The sequence below is a fragment of the Rhineura floridana genome, chromosome 5, assembly GCF_030035675.1.
Source record: "Rhineura floridana isolate rRhiFlo1 chromosome 5, rRhiFlo1.hap2, whole genome shotgun sequence".
NCBI lineage: Eukaryota > Metazoa > Chordata > Lepidosauria > Squamata > Rhineuridae > Rhineura > Rhineura floridana.
This window is the reverse complement of record NC_084484.1, coordinates 31695581-31701580: the sequence shown is the minus strand read 5'-3', so window position 1 is coordinate 31701580 and position 6000 is coordinate 31695581. Positions and strand designations below refer to the sequence as shown.

Genomic DNA, 6000 nt, shown 5'->3' with positions numbered 1-6000 from the left:
CATTACTGTAAAATTCAGAGTGCTTAGAGAAAATTAATGGGTCCCTGGAGGTAATTGCATCTCTATATGCAATGCTATTCAGGCTTCTAACAAACAATTTTTTAAAAATGAGGAGTTGCCATACAGCACAAGTTCCCAAAGTTGAATGGATGTGAGGAGCCTTGATCCATACTTAAAGAGATGGTCATGTTCCTAAACCAATTATGAAAATAGCAGCGATGTGCTGCATCATATAGCTGATCCTGGCTATATGTTTTGCCCCAGGAAAATGGATTAGTTAAGTCAGCCAAAATGCTTTTGTGATACACTAATTTTTGAATGATGGAATGTGCTGCCATTTTTAAACTGTTCTGAACTCCTAACATCAGTTTTTGGGCTGAATAAATATTTTCTTTTGATCATGGCTTAATTAATTTTCATGGAACAAGCAATCCTTTAGGTGTACCAATTTAAAATGGAGATAAACTATATAAATCCTGGTGCATGGATTCTCCTAATACATTTTAAAGTCCAGAACATTATATAAATGCAGATGTGTTCCTTATCTTTCCACTGAGCAGCTGTAAAGTGGCAGGGAGAAGGCACAAAAGCTGGGAGGAAGAGCTTAAACTCTGCTATGGAAAACATTCCATGACATCACAGTAGCTCTGCCAATGACAAGGGGAAAGGAAGGTGAGCTCATTTTTAAAAACTGGTTCAATTATCTGACAGTATCTACATATAACCTTCATGTGCTTACTAAGATGTATAGTTCAATAATTTACAAAGTTCAAATGGGAATATTCTCACTCAGATAAAAACTAATTTGAACTTGTTTCTCAGACCACTATAGCAAACATAGCTCAAAGCAAGTGCAAATCAACTAAATGATCACTGTAATCATGTCATAGATTTTTACAGAAAGCACTACTCTGTTGTGATAGCATGTCCTTTCTAAAGCTGGTTACAGTAGGGCCCTACTTCTCGGCACCCCGCTTTTTGGCATTCTGCTAATACAGCGCCAGCGGGGCGATGAGCTGGAGGGGGGGCTGGAGCTCCTCGCACTCCAGCTGATTGTGCTGGAGGAGGGGAAGATCAGCTGTAGCGTGCTATAGCTGATCTTCTCCTCCTCGGGGGCAGTCAGACTCCCGCTCGAGCTGATCGTGTCAGAGGAGGGGAAGATCTGATCTTATCCTCCTCTGGTACGATCAGCGGGTTAGGTTCCAGACCCCCACACTACAGATGATCCGCTTTTTGGCGGTTTTCACTTTCCAGTGGGGGTCTGGAACCTAACCTGCCATATGAGTGGGGCCCTACTGTATTTGAACTGCACAGGCATGATAACATGTGAACAACTATGATTGTCTGTCACATTCAGTTATTATCTTCATATTGTGTTAGTAATGTTCAATCACTTCAGATTATTTCTTCATTAACACCACAGTGGCATAAGAAATATTCATGTTGTATCTTTAAAGGTTCATGTACAGCAGAGTCAAAGGAAAAAAAATATGAGAGTGCAAAGTCCTGCAGAGCACTTGTTGGGAAGAAAAACAACAGCTCAACAAGTTGGGATTTCTGCTTTAGTGGGAGGTGGGGCATTCCTGTGTTCCTTTGTTCCCTGTCCAGAGTTTTAGTCCACATGTGTTCAGGCAAATTCCTGAACATGTCTAATGTTAGCTAGAATTCCAGCCAACAATTCCAACATATATTGGAAATGTAGCCAGAACTGGAAAATGTAGCTAGAATTCCAGTATATTGGAAATGTAGCTGCTTAGAGGAGAGAAGGACAGATGGGAGTCTAAAGGATCTATGCAGAAGAAAAGATAAAGGATGATATTTTTTTAAAAAAATCCCATTAAAAGGTCTAAAGATAACGTCTAATAGGGAATATATATATATATATGGAGCATAATGGTTGTAGAGAAATGAATGAGAGGAAGAAAGCAGCAAATAGTAGTTTTATAGTCCTCTAAAGGGTTTATCTGCCTCTTTTCCCATATTTATCTGTACAAGGATCTAAATTATGGATACTAGTAAACTTGGGGTGCAATCCAAGTGCTGTTTACACCAGGCATAGGGGAGTTAAGCTATGGTGGACCTCTGGCTGAGCCAGCTGGGACCTGACTCAGCTGGACTACACTGGCATAAGTTCCTCATCCTGGCTCAGCTGTAGGTCCGCTGGAGAAGCTCAGCCCGGCCTAAAGAGAGCCACTGGAAGCTGGTGAAAGGCTTGCAAAATGGGCATTCTGGGGGGCTGTCAGAAGAGGGGCCATGAGGGGGGGACTTAAACAATATCTAGATCCCATTTGGCTTCCTCCTGTAGCCCTCCGTCCTAGCTACTGGTATGCCGGGAAAAGGGGTGGTGGAAGGAAACATGTATTTTGTTTCCTTCCATTGCACTCTGCCAATGCAGCCAGCATCCTCTGCTTCATCAGGCCTTTGAGCAGCAGCTGGATGTGGCAGTCCCTTCTGCCAGCTCTGCCTCTGCCGGCTTCACTCCCGCCAGCTCCAGCAAGTTGGATTGCTCTGTTAGCTGTTTACCAGAGAAACATATTTCAGAATCTCCTAGCCTCCACTGCATCCCCATCACCTCAACTTTTTTATTCCCCCTCATCCTTTTCCTTTTCTCTCACAGGCTAAGCTCCACCCAAACCATATTTCTTTTTTTATATCCTTTCCTTGTTGACTTTTAATTTGCATTTTAAATATTTGTTGCCTCTTGTGTTCTTAAAAACCTCAAATACTTTTTTTTAAAAAATCCTCTTTTTCATCTACATGTTTTAAGAAGGAAGATACTGGGAGGATTTGAGGGTCAAGGTGAAAAAATGAAGAAAAGAGTGTCCTGGAAATTAGGTGATTGTAAAGTAATTATTCAACTACTTCCTTAATATCCCATGCAAGTAAAGTAATGCTCAAGATTCGACAGCAAAGCCTGTTACCATATATGGAGCAAGAAATGCCAGATGTCTAAGCTGGATTTAGAAAGAGAAGAGGTAACAGAGATCATACCGCAAACATAATGTTGGATAATGGAACAGACCAAGGAATTTCAGAAGAAAATCACCCTGTGATTTATAGATTACAGCAAAGCCTTTGATTGTGTAGATCACAAAAAACTATGGAATGCTTTAAAATAAATGCATTTACAGCATCTGATTGTTCTGATGCGCAACCTATACTCTGGACAAGAGGCTACTGTAAGGACAGAATATGGAGAAACCAATTGGTTCCCCATCGGAAAGGGTGTGAGACAGAGGTGTATTTTATATGGGGGCCTTTCTACTGCATGTTCAAGCAAACACAGGAGTATGAATTGCTATTCCTCTGTGTATCACAAGCAAGCATAGAAATATGATTTTCTATTCTTCTATGTATCACAATCCCCCCTCAAAAGCCTTTAGGGAATTGGGCTTTTTATCTCTTGTTCTGAGGCAAGCCTTGATATAGCAACATTATCCTCAGTGGTTTGTTTCATAATGATTTGTTGAGGTTTAACACCTCCAATGCTTCTAATTTTTTTTGCCAAATTCTGCCTGAACTTCACCCCGATAAAGAAATAGAGAACAGGGTTGAGACAGCTATGGAAATAAGCAATGGCTTCTGTTATGATTAAAGCATAATCAAACCTTTCATCCAGAATGACACTCTGGTATACAGCCCGAATGAATTTTAAGAGATTTAAGGGTGTCTGTGTAAAAATGAACATCACAACTATAACAAATATTATTTTTAAGGATTTGTGCTTGCGGAAACCCCTGGCATCAAATAACATCTTCACAATCATCGAATAACACATAACCATGACCAACATAGGCAAGAAGAATCCAAGAACTATCTGAATTACTTCTGTGAACAACTCCAAAAAGCGCATAGAGTATTTTGCAATGCATACCTTTTTATCAACTTCAGCCCGTATACTAAACAAAAATTGGGGCAATGCAAATGCCAGGGAAATCATCCAAACCAAAATGCAAACTACTTTGCCCTAGACTATTCTTTTGGCTTGACTGGTGTGAACTTTGGTGGCATGAACAATAGAAAAATACCTATCGATGGTTATACAGGTAAGGGTTACCATGGAACCATACAGATTCAGGGTGTAAAGTCCTCGAATGATTTGACATGGCAAAGTGTAAAAGATCCATTCCCGAGCAGCAGAATAAGCCCAGAATGGCAAAGTACAAAGAAAACACAAAACAGCTATAGCTAAACTCACCAAAAATATATTTGTCAACACCTTCATTTTCTCATAGAAAATCAAAATGATAAGAACCAAAGCATTTCCTGACACTCCAAGAATACAGGCAAATGAGTACATACTGACTAGGAAAACTCTGTTAAACGCTGAAAATGTCTCATGGCCATTTTCTTCATGAGATGTGGTGTTGAGATACTCATAATAATCATAGTCCTTGATATCCATGCGGTCAAATACCTTCAGGCCGAGACCCGGTAGTGCCTCTGGTAGCCCCTTATCTTCAAGACTCTTCGTCTGTCCCTCAGCTGTTGGGAGGTCCTTGGCTACCTCCTTCACTGGTTCCACTGGTGGTGATGCTGCTTTGAGTCTGCTTATGTGGATCCACCTTGACACTCCGTTCAGTTTCACTGCTGCATGAGTGGTTAGTAAGATCAACTTTGGGTCACTCCATGTGTCCTTGAGGGACCCCTTCTGCCACTTTCGAATACGAACCCAGTCTCCTGGTTGGTGTGAATGAATAGGCCCTTCTAATGGCAGTCTCTGGAATTCTCTGGAATACCTGTGGAGATCATGTAATACAGACTGCAGGGCAGTTACATATTCAACAACAGCATTTTCACCCAACATTATATTTACAGAATTGCTCATCCCTGGTCCCAGCCGTGGTGGCCTGCCATATAAAACTTCATATGGTGACAATTTAGTCTTTCCCCTCAGACTACAAAGAATTCGAGTTAGTGCTATTGGTAATGCCTCCAGCCATTTCAGTTCAGTTTCTCTACAAATCTTTGTCACAGTCAGTTTGATCATTTTATTCATCCATTCAACCTGACCAGATGGCTGCGGTCGCCAAGGCGTGAATAATTTCCACTGAATTCCTAAAAAGTCACATACATGTTGGACTGCCTTTGAAACAAAATGCTGCCCTTGGTCAGACTCAATATATTCGGGTAACAAAAATCTCGGTATTACTTCTTCCACCAGCATTTTAGCCACAGTCTGTGCGGTTGCATGGCAACAAGGAAAAGCTTCCACCCATCTGGTAAATTGATCCACAATAACTAACAAATAGTGCCACCCCATGGCTTTTGGGAATTCAACAAAGTCTATTTGGATACATTGGAAGGGACAGAAGGTCCATGGTCGGCCTCCCATTGGGACTGGAGGTTTGGTCCTGCCACATTCATAGCTGCACAAGTAGGACACTGGGTCACTGACCTCTGGGTTTCAACATACAGTCCTGGTGCAATAACATAACAAGTCATCAAATCTCCCAATGCGCTCCCTCCCAGATGTGTGGCTTTGTGCATGTTTAGCACTAAATGCCTCAACAAGGGGCGAGAAACAATGATTTGCCCTCCGGGTACTTGCCACCAACCTCCGGGGAGGAGTTTAGCCTTTGCCTCTTGGGCCCCCTGGATTTCCACTGGTGAGTAGATTGCCTGATAGCTGGATAAATCAAGTGATGGGATTAAAGCTCCTTCCCATTTTGGCTCTCCCACCTCCAAGGCTGCTTCCTTTGAAACTTGGTCTAATGTTTCAAGGCAGTCATGTAACAGGGTGCCAGACTTTGGTAGCAGGGTGGCTGGGTTTAAAGTGTTGCAGACAGACATGCCCTTTAGCAACAGGGTCCAGTACTTTAGAGTAATATCCTATTGGTCGCCATCTGTCTCCCCATTTTTCTGTGAGGACTCCTGATGGCACTCCTCTGTTTTCACTTACATACAGTTGGTATGGTTTCTGTCCATCTAGTAGGGCTAGTGCTTACTTAAGGCTTGTTTCTACTCCCTAAAGTATTTTTCCATTAATTTAGTCCATTT

The 6000-nt window shown here is 41.8% G+C and overlaps 1 pseudogene; it reads right to left on the bottom strand.

Annotated features, from left to right (window-relative positions):
• Window positions 1-3379: 3379 nt before the first annotated feature.
• On the bottom strand, window positions 3380-5167 carry LOC133386049 (C-X-C chemokine receptor type 6-like; annotated as a pseudogene).
• Between the last annotated feature and the right edge of the window lie 833 nt (window positions 5168-6000).